Source organism: Rattus norvegicus, chromosome 6 (genome assembly GCF_021556685.1).
Source record: "Rattus norvegicus strain SHRSP/BbbUtx chromosome 6, alternate assembly SHRSP_T2T, whole genome shotgun sequence".
Lineage (NCBI taxonomy): Eukaryota > Metazoa > Chordata > Mammalia > Rodentia > Muridae > Rattus > Rattus norvegicus.
In genome coordinates, this window is record NC_141539.1 from 133357271 (window position 1) to 133374243 (window position 16973).

At 50.1% G+C, this 16973-nt stretch overlaps 1 protein-coding gene and 1 long non-coding RNA gene across 6 annotated transcripts in view; one reads left to right on the forward strand and one right to left on the reverse strand.

The window, feature by feature from the left end:
- Eml1 (EMAP like 1) overlaps positions 1-16973 on the forward strand; it is a 172433-nt gene that overhangs the window by 20676 nt on the left and 134784 nt on the right.
- On the reverse strand, positions 11897-15685 carry LOC120103620 (uncharacterized). 2 transcript variants are annotated; one of them, XR_015622574.1, is made up of 2 exons: positions 15610-15685; positions 11897-12900 (listed from the first exon to the last, which is right to left on the reverse strand). It is a non-coding gene; the product is annotated as an uncharacterized LOC120103620 (long non-coding RNA). The 2 variants fall into 2 exon arrangements; XR_015622575.1 differs by having other exon boundaries at positions 11897-12903.

The following is a 16973-nucleotide window of genomic DNA, read 5'->3' on the forward strand; positions in this document are numbered from 1 at the left end:
CCTCTGCTGACCCGAGGCTCGAGGGAGAGCCCCCAGCAGGCAGTGCGGCCTCAGGGGTGGGATCCCGCTGCCCCATGGCCTCTAGAGCCTGACCCTGGATGGCCTGTGAACTGCAGGTTGCCAGAGGCAATTGTCTCTGTCCTCCCTACCCCCAGGTCCTCTTTAGAAGACTTGATTTACAGCCCTGAGAAAGCAGGGTCGGTGTGGGAGGATGTGTAGGCCTGGTTCCAGGGATGGTAACAGCTGCTACCCTGTAAAGCAGACACATTTTAGGGACCAGGGAGACAACTCAGTAAAGTGCTCACTACACAAGCAGTAGGACCTGAGTTGGCGTCCCCAGAACCTCTGTGCAAAGCCGGGCTCGGGGATGGGAACTGTGATCCTCTCTCAGGAAGGCAGACATAGGAAGGACACAGGAGTTTCTGGCCACCAGCCTAGCTCCAGGTCTGGTGAGTGACCTTGCCTCAAAACCTAAGGTGAGGGACCATAGAGAAAGACACGTAATGTCTGCCACTGGCGTCCATACACACGTGTGCAAATACATAGGAACACATACACATTACACAAAAATGTACGTTTTAGGGCTTCTGAGATGTGTAAATGGGTAAAGGTTTGAGTTTGAGCCTTTAAACCCTCTGACTTGCACATACACCCACTGAGAAATGCCCTTATAGTAATAAAACAAAAACTTAAAAACTACACATTTTCGGGGCTGGGGATTTAGCTCAGTGGTAGAGCGCTTACCTAGGAAGCGCAAGGCCCGGGGTTCGGTCCCCAGCTCCGAAAAAAAAAGAACCAAAAAAAAAAAAAACTACACATTTTCAAACAGCTTTTTAAAAGAGTTAAGCCTACATAAGGGTAAGGCCCAACCTCATACTCCAGGAAGCTGAAAGGCAGGGACACAGGGAACAAAGGCAGGGACACAGGGAACAAAGGCAGTCCTAGTCTTGGTTTTCCCTCCAGCTCTGTCATTTGTGGGCAGTGACTGCACCTAAGCCTCAGTTTCCCTGTTTGTACCTGGATGGGCACATTACACATAGAGAAGGGTCTGCACACACTACAGTATGTATACATAGATACAGATACACACATGCGCATGCACACCCGTGCACATACACACAGCACACAGAGACACACTAATATACATGCATACAGCACACACATACCACATACACACCATACACAGATACATACATATACACACACACCACAGACATACACCACACCCCCTACACACACACACACGCACACACACACACAGCATACACACATCACACACACACACAGCATACACACACACACACACACACTATACCACAAACATACCACACAGACAGTCTGACAAACACATACACACACCACATCACAGACAGACACACACACACCACACCGCACACAGACAAATACACAGATACACACAAGGAGACACACGTACATCACACCATACACACTCAGACACATAGACACACACACACATACACACACAGACAGATACACAGATACACACAAGGAGACACACATACATCACACCATACACACACACACACACACACACACACACACACACACACACGCCAATGTTCACAGGGACATGCCTACCTCAGCCCAGTCCCGACACTTGTGAGAGTAGAATCTCCAAGGGGGAATCCCCACGGTGTTAAAACGAGTGTCTGAGCCTGGCCAACTGCTCTCATGCTCTGACTCTCTTCATGGCTTTCCAGAGCCTCAGACCCAGCTCTGCTCCTCACCCTCCGTGACCTTCAGTGATAATTGTCACCCTGACAGAATCTGAATCATCTGGCAGAAGGCCTCTACGCCCTTCTGTGAAGCATTGTCTTGATGGCATTACCTGTTGTGGGGAGACCAATTTTAGTCGTGAGGGGACCACCTGGGCTGCGATGCAGCCTATATAAAACGAAGTGAGCCACGCGTAGGCCTGCATCTGCCTTTCTCCGTGGAGTTGTCAGGGAATTTTCTTCAACAGCAGCTAAGGACACTAAACTTCTCCAGCAGCCCAGGATGTTCTCATCTCCTGGCGGTTGCCAGTGCCCCTCTTGCTGGGGTGCTGGGTCACCCCCAGGTGACTTCTCCCCTCTGCTTGCTTCTTTCCTGATGGGGAAGGGTGTCCTTTGTGTAGTGATAGCCTATAAGAGCCTCCATCACTCTCCCTGGCTCCTGACTGCTGTCCCTACTAGACGCTAGTGCCTGAAGCATGGTCTGATTCTCCTCTCTCCCCAGCATGCGGCATACAGTAGGCTCAGAATTATCATATCCACCTTTTTTTTTTTTTTTGGTTCTTTTTTTCGGAGTTGGGGACCGAACCCAGGGCCTTGCGCTTCCTAGGCAAGCGCTCTAACCACTGAGCTAAATCCCCAACCCCATCATATCCACCTTTTGACTATTAATGTTTCTTTGAAGCCTTGCAGGAAGTACTTAGAATGAAGAGCCCTCTGCAAGGCCCTCTGCTGGGATACAACTCCACTTATGTGTACACCTACACACATATAATATATATATATATATATATATATATATATATATATATATATATATATAAATTACATTTGTGGAAATCGAAGCTATATGAAAATTGAAGCTGGAAGGGTGTGTTCAGCAGTAGGGCTAGTCCAGGGTTCAACCACAGGGTTGTGGGTCCTAGAGGGCAGACTATAGAACTTTTTAAGATCAGTGTCCTCCCGCCACCTCCAACTGCCACACCAGGGTCTCTGTGTGTAACGTCCCTTCCTTGAGCTCCAATGGCCTGACTTAAATGGGCCATTTGTAAATTGGTAGTCTCCGATGTGCTCTGAAACTGGGGATGTAAAGCTACAGGGCATGACCTCGCTGGCTGGTGTCCAGGCGTCCCTGCATGGAGATATGACATCATGGTAGCTTCATGGCAGGCAGCAGTGTCACCAGCTTGGCAGAGTCCCCATCCCTCAGCCCTGCCTTCTGCCACAGTGCCACAGTGGCATGCACGATCCTTGTGGGCCCTGTGGGCTCTGTCAGACTTTCAGGCGTGGCCTGCCTGGCTCCTTGTCCTGGAGAGGAGGAAGGGCCCAGCAATGGCGGCAGGATGACCTCAGGGGCTCACGATGGTGGCCTGACATTTTTGCTTTGTGGACCTCTGCTTGACTGGAATGTATTCAGGACAGAGGCCGTGGGTGGGCACGAATTCCCTCTTTCCTAGGCTTGTTCTGAGGCTGGGTGACTCAGCTTGGCATCCCAGCATGGGAGATGCCGGCAGAGCCATTGGCCAGTTCTGCGGTCTGAGTGTTACCACAGCCTCAATAGCCTCAGTTCCCTACCCTGTACTTGGGATATGTGTAACACCAACCTCACGCGTTTCTGCAGAGCTTTCTTCGGGAGGTGTATAGGACGTGCTCCATCAACCCCTGTCCCCTCTGGGCCAGCAAGCACCTGCCTTGCAGGAGGGACAGGTGGTAAAGAGCTGTAAACCTAACCCCCTACAATCTCACTAATGGTTGATCTCCCTTTCCCAAGGAGGAGGTCGGGCTTCCTGCACAGGGCTAGGAACAACAGGCCTTTGTCACCGTTGGTTCTGGAACAGGAGAAACCACACGAGCCAAGCCAGGTGTTGGCTCCTTATCTTCCCTGGCAAAGCAGGGCCTCTGGGCCAAGTCCCTGCTGGCAGCCGAAGGGAGGCATGAATAATATAGAAGGGCTGGCACCGGAATCCCAGCTACCCTTCTGTGTTTTGAGTTGGGGTGGGGGTGGGGGCAGTGAAGCAGAGAGAGTCTGGCAGCCTTAGGCACTCTGGGAGAGTCTGAGGTGCAGAGCAGCAGAGGGCTCCACAGTAGCTAAGGTGTTTGTATAGCGGGGTTACCGTGAAGGCCACATTGTGACGCCTCAGATCCTGCAGGCGGTGTGTCCTCGGGCCTGATCCTTGGTGGGCTCCCAGAGTTGGCGCAATGCTCTGTGCACAGTAGGTGCCCAGGGGTGGGTGGGAACTGGTCACTCTGTCGCTAGCCTCCCGGGAGGCTGGGTTGGGAGCCAAGGGCACACATGATCACCTGCGAAGACCAGGTGGCAGCTGAGAGAGGACTCGGTGCTAGAGTATGCTCCAAGGGTATTGTAGCCATGAAAAAACAGACTCTTCAGTCCCACTGACCTTAGCGGTTACCCTCTGGCCAGAGGCAGAATACCACACCGACTCCCTCACCTCTGATTCTGCTCCCTGTCATTTAGTCAGGAAGCTTTACAAAAAACCATCCTGACCCTGGGGCGGTTTCTAAGAAAAAAGAATCAGGGAGTGGAGTTGTGCGGGGAGATACCTCGGGGTCCCAAGGAACCTGTCAGGGTGTGTGGATCCTAGATTTGTGTACCGAAGGCCCTTACCTATGCTGGCAGAATTGACATCCCCAGTGCCATCAGGGCTCAGGGGAGGGCACCCCACGGTGCTAATCACATCTGACCTGAGGGATCCAGGCATAGAAGAGTCAAACAGTATGACCACACCAAAGAAGAAATCATAGGCTGACAGTCCCGGCCTGGCGCTGACACAGATTTGTGGGGGACAGCAGGATGACTGGCCAGGCCACTCCATCCAGCCCCACTGTGAGTCACCGGCTGGCAGGAGGCCCGGGAAGAGGTTGAAGGAGGCCTGTGGCTGGACTTCCCGGGGTTAGCAGCTCATCATTGTCCCCAGGTTCTTCTTGGTGGGTTTGTGGCCTCTGGGAATCAGAATGTAGGATCGCAAAGTGGCTGGTCATGTAGTTTTAATCTGTGTAAAATTCTAAGCACACTTCTAAAGGGGGCCTGCCTTATTGGCCTTCCTGGATCAAACCTGAATCTGAAGACATTGACGATCTAGGGAGCTTATTCAAATGTCACGTTGAAGCCAGGTGTGTGGATGCTATCTTAGTCCCAGCTCCTGTGAGGATAAACTAGGAAGACATCTTGACCCTTAGAATTCAAGGCTGGCGGGGGAACAGCGGCGAGACCCTGTATCAAAACAGTAATGACGAAAGGGACATATTCTGGTCTGGATAGTCCGTGCACCCCCCGAATGTCGGAGATCTTCTGTCTCAAGTGCCACCGGACGCTTTATTTCTAAAAATTATTTAAAATTTTTATTCATTTTGTGATGTGTGTGTGTGTGTGTGTGTGTGTGTGTGTGTGTGTGTGTGTGTGTACACTGTGCCCTGGAGCGTGTGTGGAAGTCAGAGAACAATTTAAGGGAGTTGATTCTTTCCGCTCAGTGAACCCAGGGACCCGAACTCAGATAGACAGACTTGTCACAAGCACCTTTATATATTAAGCCCTCTCTCTGGCCCCTTATGGACCGTTCATGGGGACTATTCCCCCTGCAAGTCACTTTCTCAGACCCCTACCAGAGTCTGCATCCCAAGAACACACAGGCAGTGCCCATCCACATTAGATATGCGTCCGCTCGTGTGCCCACAGGAATGCACAGGAAAATACTCATACGCCCAGACTAGCGCAGGATTTGCAGGGCCCCGGGTGAAGTGGGCATGCAAAGGAATGCTACAGGATTGCGCAACGCTATTCTGAACCATCTAACTTGCTAAGGCCCAAGGCCTAGCACGCTTCCACAAAACCAGACCCGGTGCGTGCATATATGACAAATCCCCGTGAACGTTCCCACGGGACAGGCACCCATGAACACACACTCATGTGCATACGCACTAAGAATTCTCACACATGTTGAGGGGCAACGAGGCTTTGAAAAGGTCCCTTTGACTGTGATGGAAAGTGTGCTGCTTAGCATTTAATGAGAAAAAAGAACCAAGAGTTGAATCACGTGTGAAAGGCTCGCAACGAGAAGCACCAGACGGAGCAGTCTGTGAATCATTGTCTTGGGTTTCATGTGTAACGTTGTAATTGGGTTGTGACTAGTTTGGGAAAACTTTTAGGTTTCTTCCACTCCCAAATCCAAACTCAACTGGCACTAATGTTCCCGAAGGCCTGAAGCTTCCCCCAATAAAATGTGGACTAGCGGGGTTGGGGATTTAGCTCAGTGGTAGAGTGCTTGCCTAGCAAGCGCAAGGCCCTGGGTTCGGTCCCCAGCTCCGAAAAAAAGAAAAAAAAGAAAAAAAAATGTGGACTAGCTTAAGAGATTTTTGTGAATGTTTGTCTACCAAAGAAGAAAGTACAGGATCGCGCTCTCTCTCTCTCTCCTTCCTAGGAGCAAGAAGGAAGGAAACTCGGGCAAGCAGGAGGGAGGGCCCATGTTTGGATGTACAGCATCTTTGTAAAAACCTGGCACAGCCATACGACCTCAGTGCTGGAGCTGGGGAGGGGGAGTGGATGCACACAGAGTCCTGGAGCTCCGCTGTTCAGCTTAGCCAATCAGTGAGCTCCGTTTTCAGTGAGAGACCCTGCCTCAATGAACAAGGTGGAGAGCGTCCGAAGGAAGAAGAAAACTGTGCGTGCCTCGGCCCTGCGCTCAACTACCGTGGAGGTGTTTTCCATGCCCCACTATTTAGAGGCACCAGGCGCACTGCCTGGCACACAGTGGGTATACGGAAAACGATAACATTGCTCTATTTCTTTAGAGCCTAGGGTCCTACTGACTATGAGATTCATATATTTTTTAGGCCATTAGGAAAGGAAATCTCCCCTTTTAAAACCTCTGGCGTCAGCCAAGATGCAGAGAGGGAGAGAGAGAGAGAGAGGGAGACAGAGACAGAGAGAGACAGAGACAGACAGAGATAGACAGAGAGAGACAGAGAGAGACAGACAGAGACAGACAGAGACAGAGATAGAGAGAGACAGAGACAGAGACAGAGAGAGACAGAGACAGAGAGAGACAGAGACAGAGATAGAGAGAGACAGAGACAGAGACAGAGAGAGACAGAGATAGAGAGAGACAGACAGAGACAGAGACAGAGACAGAGAGAGACAGAGAGAGACAGAGAGAGACAGAGACAGAGAGAGACAGAGACAGACAGAGACAGACAGAGACAGAGAGAGAGGACAGAGAGAGAGGACAGAGAGAGAGGACAGAGAGAGAGGACAGAGACAGAGAGAGAGAGAGAGAGAGAGAGAGAGAGAGAGAGAGAGAGACTCACTCCAGTCTTAGAGGTGCGCGGCAAGTGCATCTCAGAGTTGAGGAGAGCCATGCTCATCTGGAAGGAAAGGCTGAGGCTCAGTCACCTCAGTCTGGATGAGATCTGAGCTGAAGGGAGTGAAATTCCATGTTCTTCTATGTCAGGACGAAGAGCATGGAATTTCAACCCCTTCATAGGGATGGCTTTGGGAGAAGAGGCTTAGCATCCCCAGAACCTTAGGGTCCGGGGCCCACGGGGGAGACTCATTCTTTAGCTCGCCCACATTCTTCTTGCACAGGCAGGCACAGTTAGGGGGGGTTTCTTGAAAGTGAGTTTCAGAGCCAGTGGTGACGCTGAGGACTGGAGGAGGCCTCTCTGCGCCTCAGTCACACTCCCAGTGGCTCATTATGCAAGGAGCCTTCACAGTGGCGACTGGACTTGGAAGGCAGTGGGCTCATGAATATGCATAGACTGGGCCATCAATTATGCATTCCATGTCTTCTCTGGGACAGGCTAAGCAGGGCTGAGTGATTCTTCGCCCCAGGCGACAGAAGGCTTGCTCACAAGCACATACATTCCTCCCTCCTGTCACAAAGGACTTGAGGGGCTTGTTAAGGAAGACCTGAACTCTGGTTTGTGGAGCACTGGGCTTTCCTTGGCTGTGGCTACACTGATGGCCTGTATTTGTTTAGGGAATAGGCCATCCCAGATGCTGAAATCACCTGATCTTATAGCGACTCCACAGGTCACAGCTGCCATCCAGATGTGTGTGTGTGGTTCACATGCTCTCCAAACTAGAGCTTCTGAGGTATAGGTGGCCAGGGACCACAGAACCAGTGCTAGGCTTGAGGTCTGGGTGGGACCCAGATTCTAGCAGAACCACGAGGAAGAGATCAGCCTGTGCCTGTGTCAGGGAGAGGGGCCAGCATTGCCTCTCCCCCTTCTCTGTCCTCTCTTCCTCTTCCATTATGTGCACGCCGATGGCACACCATCAGGCAGTGTTGGCTGTGTAGCATGCATGTTGGGGGCGGGGCTCTCCTCAGTTAGGCCTTCCTTTACCTGGTCATCTTTCTGGATTTCATAGACTCTGATGGCTCCCTATTCACTCCTGGACAGCAGGTCTCAATTCTTTCTATGTTTCCCGAGCAACTTCAACACTCTTGCTGCTATGCATAGTCAGGGGTCTGGGCACTCACATCTCCTTTCATTCAACCCTCCCAGGAACCCAGAGAGGGACATGGCATGGTAAACACAAACTGGGCTGTACCCCGAGAGGAGCAACTGTCTTATTTCCTCATCTTCTGCTTCCTCTTCCGCAGCAGCAGGGTTTGAGAAAGCTGCCTTCAGATGCTGTGTAGAGTCATGGATTAAGAGTGGTGGGCTGGGGGTTGGGGGTTTAGCTCAGTGGTAGAGCGCTTGCCTAGGAAGCACAAGGCCCTGGGTTCGGTCCCCAGCTCCGAAAAAAAGAACAACAAAAAAAAAAGAGTGGTGGGCTGGGCTCCAACTATTCTATTGGGTGGTGGGAGGGGGCTTGCTAAAGCGAGTAAGAAGCCAGGATCTCTCCAGACAATTATGTGGGGGAAAAGAAAATTGAAAGCACCTACAGTCTTGGCACTTGGGATCTGTCCATCAAAGGGCTCCTCCCACCTGTCTATCAAAGGGCTCCTCCCACCTGTCCATCAAACGGCTCCTCCTATCTGTCCATCAAAGGGGTCCTCCCACCTGTCCATCAAAGGGCTCCCTCCTACTTCCTTCCTTCTCTGTCTGAGCCACAGACGTTCAAGAGTGTAGACGTTCAGGAGTGTAGACCCTCAAGTCAAACCAGGTGGCTTTCTGCTGCAACTGCCCCTTCTGTCATGTCAGTCTTCCTAAGCACTCTTTAGAGGATGTGACTACCATCTCCCTCTACATTAGTTTTAGTTCTCTGTCTCCTTGGTAACCAATGACCACTATTGGTCCCTCCTCCACCTGGCTTCCTATAGCATTCAATAACCCTGCTCTCTTTAGGAGAACTTGAAGACAGCCTGGGGGCCGTCTTCATCCCCAATCGCATGTGAGAGTCCCCAGTGCTAGACTTGGTATAAGTCAGCTCCTCTCTGGGACAGACAGATGGACGCCTGGGAGTGCGCCTCACTCTTACTGCACGGCCCAGGGAATCAGGATCTAGACCCATCTCATACTTGCCATAGAGCTGAGACTTGAACTCTGCCATCTCACTCAGCACCCTCCTGTGTGTGTTTGCTACCACAGAACCTTGAATAGCCTGACCCGGAAGAGCTCCCAGCAGGCAGGGAGAAAGAAAACAAGAAGCCTCAGACAAGGCCTGAAGCTCGAATAGGCCATCGGCTAGTCAGGACTTTTCAGTGTTTTCTTCCTACTTGATGCGCAGTAAAGAGCTTTTCCAACCGCTATCTCACTCCAGCCTTTGGGCAGAGTCTCAGACCAGCAGAGTTGGGACTCTCTTTCTTTCAAGTCGATGTGGCTCCACCAGCCTAAAACCATTCACACAGGTAGTTCCTGTGGTGGATCTTCCATTGGTATTTGTCAGATATCTGGGGCTTGACAGACATCACAGTCTTGAGTAACCCTGAGGGAGGTGGGTGGATGGAGCAGCATGGTAGGTGTCAAGCACAGGCCGGGAGAGATCTCTGTGTGTCCCTGGTTCGCGGCAGCCCTCTCTCTGGCAGAGTCAAGCTGCCCAGAGTGAGTTTGCAGGATTTGACAGGAGGCAACTTGACCACATTCTCGGGTGACAGCAAGGAGGTGATAGGGAGGTCACAGGATGAGTATAGGAAACGATCTCTGTCGGTTCAAACAGGGAAGAGACTCGTGAGATTTGATGGTCACGGAGTCCAGCACCCAGATTGTGAAATGACAGAAGATCCAACGGCAATGAGACAGAGATGTAGCGGGAGAAATGAAAGATTCTGATCACGTGGGTCAGACGACTTTATATAAATAATCTGCAAAACTGAGCCTTGAACCAGACAGTGACCTTGACTGCCATCGTCTTCCTCTGTCTCATGTGACAATAATAGCAGTGGTCTGGCTGGGTCATTTCTAAATTTATTTGTCTCATAAACTTTAAAGAATTACGGCATCTAGAGTGTTCGGACGGCTAAGTGTATGGCTTCCTGGATTTGTGCAAAGTGAGCTCACCTGCTCAGGAAGACCACACAAGGGCTGCCAGCCAGCAGCCCAGCATGGGGGAACTTGAGAAACTTCCACCCTGAGCCAAGAAGCTGGGGTTGATGGCTGCTGGTGGGGAGGGAGCATTTTCTTCAGGGGCGTGGCCCATGATAGGTTGCCAATGCCCCAGTAGATGGTCCCACACTAGGTACACATGGGAAGTAGCAGGAAGAAGGAAAGAGAACGTGAAAGTTGGGAGGGGTTTTGGTAAGAGGGAGATAGAAGAGGAGCTGGGGAGGTATGGAGGGTAGAGAGATGAGATTACAATATGTACACGCATAGCATTCTCCAAAGAGATAGAAGTAGTTATACACAGAAGAGAAGAGAAAGGGAAGGAAACGAAGGAAGGAAGGAAAACAGAAAGAAAGAAAGAAAGAGAGAGAGAGAGAGAAAGAAAGGAGAAGAAAGAAAGATTCATGCCTTGTGCATGACTCTGTCCTCAGAGAATTAGCGCCTTCCCATTGAGGTGCCTGAAACCCCCCATTTTCTGCTGCCCCACACCCCAAGGCGAGCATGGCTTTCCTTCTCACCTTAGCATTGTTTTGTTCTCTGCAGATTTTGTACACAAATGACAACAGCGTATGTTGGGCGCAATTTGGACTCACTGAGCTCACATGTGTTGCTGGTGAGCTGTCTACTGTAACGTTGTGTCTGGAGACTGTTGTGCTTGAAGGCTCTCTGTCCTGTTCTCTGTCACTATAACACCTACAAGAGTACCACAAGTGTGTGGTGTCATTACTGACCACTGATGGAGGCTGTGACTGGCTGTGAGGCTGTCTTAAGTGATTTTTACCACAGATAGTCTGTTCCTCAGGTTCTTTTTCCCCCACAGCTTTGGTGTGATGTAAACACGTGCCTGGGTGGTGATGGGCCAGAGGCTGTCAGGGCAGGAGAGATGCTGGGAAGGAGTCTCCCTCATGGCGCCCCGACCCTGCTCTGTCATGCAAGAGGGGACATTTGGCTGCTGAGGACTGGGGCTCCTGATGGCATGGAGGATGCTTTGAGGCAGAGTTTGGATGTGCAACTCAGAGAGGGGAAGCAGCTTGCCCATAGAATTCTAGCTTTGCCAGTCTGCCTCCACCAGGCTTCTCTCCTCCAGGTCAAGGTGGACCACTCCCCCCATCTAGTCTGCCCTCTCCAACAGACCCAGCCCCAAGTACGAGCTCCTCATGTTAGGTGTTAGGCGCTGGCTCAGAAGAATGTCCAATGTCAGCTATGGCCAGGTTCCAAGTGTACCTCTTGGTCCCTTCTCCCAAGGGACAGCACACAGGCTGCCCTATGTGTGACCACGAAAAGCATGGGTGTTCTATCCCCAGGGCCAGACCTTGGGTGAGACCCTCAGGCCTGCACTGGTTCATGCTGTGGTGTGTCTGTCCATTCTGCCGGACAGAAAGCCGGGTGCATCAGAGCTTCTGGGTCTAAGAGAGGTGAGGCAGACTGCCTCAGAGGTAAGTCCTCAAACCTGTCCCATCTCTGGGTAGGGGGCAGGAAGCCATGGGCCCACGATATTCCTTCCTGTCTGGTTTCAGCATATCTGTGTTACTTCTTGACCCACACTGCTTCGCCATGAATAGAGCAGCTGGGCAGTCACTCGTGGTTCTAATGCCACCAGGAATGGCTCGAGTTACTGAAAGGTTACTACTCTCATGCCACATAACAACAACACAGTCATCTGAGGCTGAGAAAATGAATCTTATGGAAGGAGGAGGGTAAGCCATAGTATTACTGAGGATCTAAAGCAGAGGTTCTCAACCTGTGGGTCTTGGCCCTTTTGGGGATCAAAAGAACCCTTTCAGAGGGGTTGCCTAAGGTCATTGGAAAGCACAGATATTTACATTATGATTCATAGCAGTTGCAAAATTACAGTTAGGAAGTTGCAATAAAAAATAATCTTATGGTTGGGGTTACCACAAGATGAGAGAACCTGTATGAAATGGTCACAGCCTTGAGACTTAAGAACCGCTGATCTAAAGTGTCACTTCTATACCAGAAGATCTGGTAGTGTTGCCTCTGGGTTGAAAGAACCGGTCTCTTGGGGAAAACACACTTTAAAAAAAAAAGCTAATTAATGTTCCATGGCGAAGTCCAACAGAAATGACCATACACACCTGTCCTGTGTTCAGCCCTGAAGCACAAGTATGAACCTGGGGGTCGTGTGTACATAAAGACCAGCTCCTAGGGAAACCTCGAGGGGGAGGAAAATGAGCAGGGAGGGCTTCAGGCCCCGTCCCAGCCTGCAGGATTCACCTTGCTGCACTGACTAGGAGCCAGCGGAGAGGAATGGGAACAGTTCCAGCACTCGGTCTCTCTTCCAGTGAAGCAAGACGGTCCAGCAGCCTGGAGCAGAGCTCCAGAGAAAATCAGTCCCACGGGAATGGGTGGGGGCTGTTAGAGCCAATGGAATGAAAACGGAGGAGACTTCCAGAATGTGTTCAAAGTCTGGTGTTCCTTGCAGACCTTGGCACGTCGGAACGTCCTGGAGAGATGCTGATTTGCTGGGTCTGCTGATCAGCTCCCGGGGCTGGCTGATGTGAGTGAGCCAAGAACAGGCCCTGAGCACCTAGGGATCAGGTGACACTTTCATGATACCCTTGTGCTGTGGAGCATGTGGACAGGTGGAGGGTCACAAAGGCCTTGGAGGGTCAGGGTGGGCTTCCTGGAGGGGACACTGGATGTGCTGCTGAGGACAGAGAGAGATAGATGTCAGGAAGGAGCAGGCACGATTTGCCACATTAGTCACAGAAAATGCAGAGTGTGCTCTCCGTGGTCAAGGTAGTGTGCTTGCAGAACTAAGACTCACCTTGGGCCTGAGATTAGGGATGCCTCCTCACAGCCCGTTCCCAAAGATTAAGTCCAAGGCTGTGGGAAGGGATGAGAGAGGGAGAGAGGAGATGCCTTGGAGAATTAAGGCTGGTACATCAGAGACGGTGAGAACCCACAGTCCAGTGTCTGACCACCAGGCTTGTTATTGAGATGGGTGTGAAAGCTGCATTCTTCCCGGAAAGGAAAGATTCCTGAGGGCAGAAGCTATGCCTCCTGTCCTTTGACCCAGTGAAAAGGAAGGAAGTAATCTCACTCTGACAGCTACTCTTGATTTCCCAGTCGGCTGGTGACCATTCTGTGCTCTAGTCTCAGGATGGGTATCTGCCTTTAGCTTTGGGGCCACTTGATAGCCCTGCCATTGGGTTGTCCTTAGTGTAATGATAAACTGCAAGTTTCAGTTCTGTGGGGTATGTGTGCATGTGTGTGTGTGCATATGTGTGTGTATGTGTGTATATGTGTGTATATATGTGTGTGTGTATGTGTATGTATGTGTATATGTGTGTATGTGTATGTGTGTGTATGTGTGTGCATGTGTATGTGTGCATGTGTGTATGTGTGTGCATGTGTGTGTTTGTATGTGTGTATGTGTGCGTATGTGTATGTGTGTATGTATGTGTATGTGTGTGTATGTGTGTATGTGTGTGTATATGTGTGTGTTTATGTGTGTATGTGTATGTGTGTGTATGTTTGCATATGTGTTATGTATATGTGTACGTACGTGTGTATGTGTGTTTGTTTGTGTGTATGTGTGTGTATGTGTGTATGTGTATGTGTGCGTATGTGTGTATGTATATATGTACGTATGTGTATGTATGTGTGTGTGTGTGTGTGTGTGTGTGTGTGTACAAGACAAGGACTTACTGTACAGCTCTGGCCGGCATTAGATCCTTCAACCTTTGCCACCTTGAACTCACAGAGATCCACCGGCCTCCGCTTCTGCCTCCTGCCTGCTGGGGTTAAAGGCCTGGCCGATACAGTTTCAAAAGCAGTGTTGGCTTCTTGATGAGGTGTTGCCCTAACACCACCACTGCTTTGATGGTGGTGCCTTATGCTTGCTTGAGAGCCCTGTGACCTGGCTGAAGTGGGTCCAAGCCAGTGCACAGAGCTTCATAGAGGAGCCTGAATGATTGTATTCTGTTTCTCTGTTCAAAGTTTCCTTCCCTTCCCTTCCACTTTTTTTTTTTTTTTGAGACAGCATCTAATGTCGCCCAGGCTGGTCTCAAACGTACTATGTGGCTGAGGATGACCTTAACTTCCGGTCTTCTCCTGAGTGCTGAGTGTACAGTCAGGCACCACCACTCCCAGTTCACGTGGTGCTGGGAATTGAACTCAGGGCCTTTTGCACAGTAGGCAAGCACTCTCCAAACTGAGCTATCTCCTCGGCCTTGATTAGCGTTTCTTAATGTGGTGAAATACACAGCAGCACTTGTGACTGTGCACTTTCTCTTCCGGTCACTCTGTTCCCAGAAATACTGACTCTGAGACTTAATATTTCATGAATAAATAAATACTCAGGCCTAAGCTTCCACTCTGTTCTTTCTCTGATAGAACTCCCACCTCCTATTTCCTGCCTTAGCTCATTGGCCATAGGTGTTTTTCCTGACAGGTGAATGGTTTTATACAGCGCGCGCGAGATTCTCTCTCCCAGCACCAACTATCAGAGACTCTCTTTCCCAGCACTGGCTATCTCAGCCATTTCTAGGTGCACAGTAGAATAAGATCAGTGCAATTAAGGCCTTTCCCATGGGTGTGTAATCATTCTAGCTGCTTTCCATAACTGAGTTCACTTTGTGGAAACGTGAACTGTCCCCCCACCCAGGCTCTAGTAATTACCATCCTGCTTTCTGTCCTTGTGACTTTAGTGGCCCACATCTGTCATCTATAACTCAGTGTGGCATCCTCTGGGTTCACTTATGTTGTAGTGAATACCACCGTGGGCCAAGACTCAGAAGCACTCTCTTGCATACGGGCCAGACAGAGTATCCACTTATCTATCTGTGGCTAACTTTGGCTACTATGAATAAAGTTACCATGAGCACAAGTGGGGAATCTCTGTTGGCACTCCTGTTTCCGGCCTTTTGGGTATATATCTAGAAGTGGAATTGCTGGTTCATATTAGAATTTCATTTTTAATTACTCCAAGAAACTCGGTTGGTAACTTAAAAAGAGAATCGCATTTAGATCAGAGTTTGTTTTGGGGGAAGGTTTACCAGCCACAGCTTCACCTGGGCATTCCATCCCACAACTCCATTACACCGGATGCCCCCCCAAAACCAGGCCTCAACTCTTCACCTTCACCATTGAAATTCTACTGGACAACATTAAATGTCTACCCAGCCCAATATCAATAATTTGTTTCACTTGGCAAGGAGTGATGTTTAAAATTTAATGGAGCCAGCAGATTTCCATAACTCTGCGTTGCCAAGCGGCAACCACACTAATAAACGGCCATTGCTTCCCTTGTGAGTGTTTGTGCTGAGCGAGCAGGTCAGCTGCTAATGCACAGAGCCTGGTGCTGGCTTCTCCAGGAAGCGGGGTCCAATCCATCATTTCAGGGACTTACTTTGAAAAGGCTGCGTGTCCACTGGGAGTCCCCGCTTCCCAGAGGTCTCTCTCCCTGCTTCTGCTGATTCATATTCCCATAATTCCTCCACTGCATAATATTTTCCCATCACCATGGTGACCATGTGAGAAGAAAGGCTTGGGGAGAAACTTCAGAGTTTACTTCATGTTTCCATAGCCAAGCCTGGACTTCAGTGGAAAGTGGCCATGAGTCTAGATTGCAAAGAAGAGAGGCTCTGTAGCGGATCTCGCTACAGCTGAGAGGGACTGTGAGGCAGGACTCACGGCTGGGAGCTGGGCCTAGTTGCAGTAATTGCCAGTCATTCCTGTTGGGCGAGACATCCTTCCTAAACCTTGGTTTCTTTCTCTGTAAACTGGGGTGGGGAATGAGAATTGGTTGAGAAAATGCAGGATGTTTGCAAACGGTAAAATCTTTCTCAAGATGATACAAGATGCCTTATTCTTGGTCAAAGCGGTGGTAAAGGGGGCTTGGTCTCGCTTTACTGTTGTTTTCTGTCTTCCTCAGGGCCTCCCTCTGCTCATTCACACACACACACACACACACACACACACACACAGGAACACACACATGTGCACAAAAATGAATACACACACATGAACACACACATGCATGCACATGCATGCACATGCATGTGAAATACATGCACACACACAGGAACACATACATGTGCACAAAAATAAATACACACACATATGAACACACACATGCATGCACATGCATGTGCAAATACATGTGCACACACACACACATACACCACAACACACCCCTACAGCATCCTAGGTGAGCAAGTACAACTCCATTTTATATCTGTTCTTCCACTGGGTCCCACCCATGTCCACAGAAGCTAAAGAAGTACTTGGGTTTGAATTTGGGCACAGGAGATGCTCACCAAGTCATTCTGCACCAGGCTAGGGGTAGGGGGCAGACAATTGCCTCAGGGCCAAGTCATTCTGATTTAAGATTTGCTTCGGGTTCCCATTAACTTTGTATTTGGCAAGGATAGGGACAGTCAAACTCCCACGGCTGGACGTGTGTATTGAATATAAGAGCCATTCCTACCTCAGTGGTGAGGCATTGTGGTCATCTCAGAGCCTGTGTTAAAGGAAACCTTTACAAGAACATGTGGGCCCCAGATTGGACCGAACAGACAGAAGGACCCTTCAGTGTAGTGGGGTGAGAGCTCAGAAGACTTGTGGGGGCTGGGCCAGGGAGGGAGGATTGATTCAGGGCTGTGGAACTGCTGGAGATGCCCTGGAAGAAGGGACTTCAAAACTGTAGGGAAGAACTTGGGCTAGCCCCAGCTACACCTGGCTTTGATGTACAGGCTTGCTCAGAGCATCAAA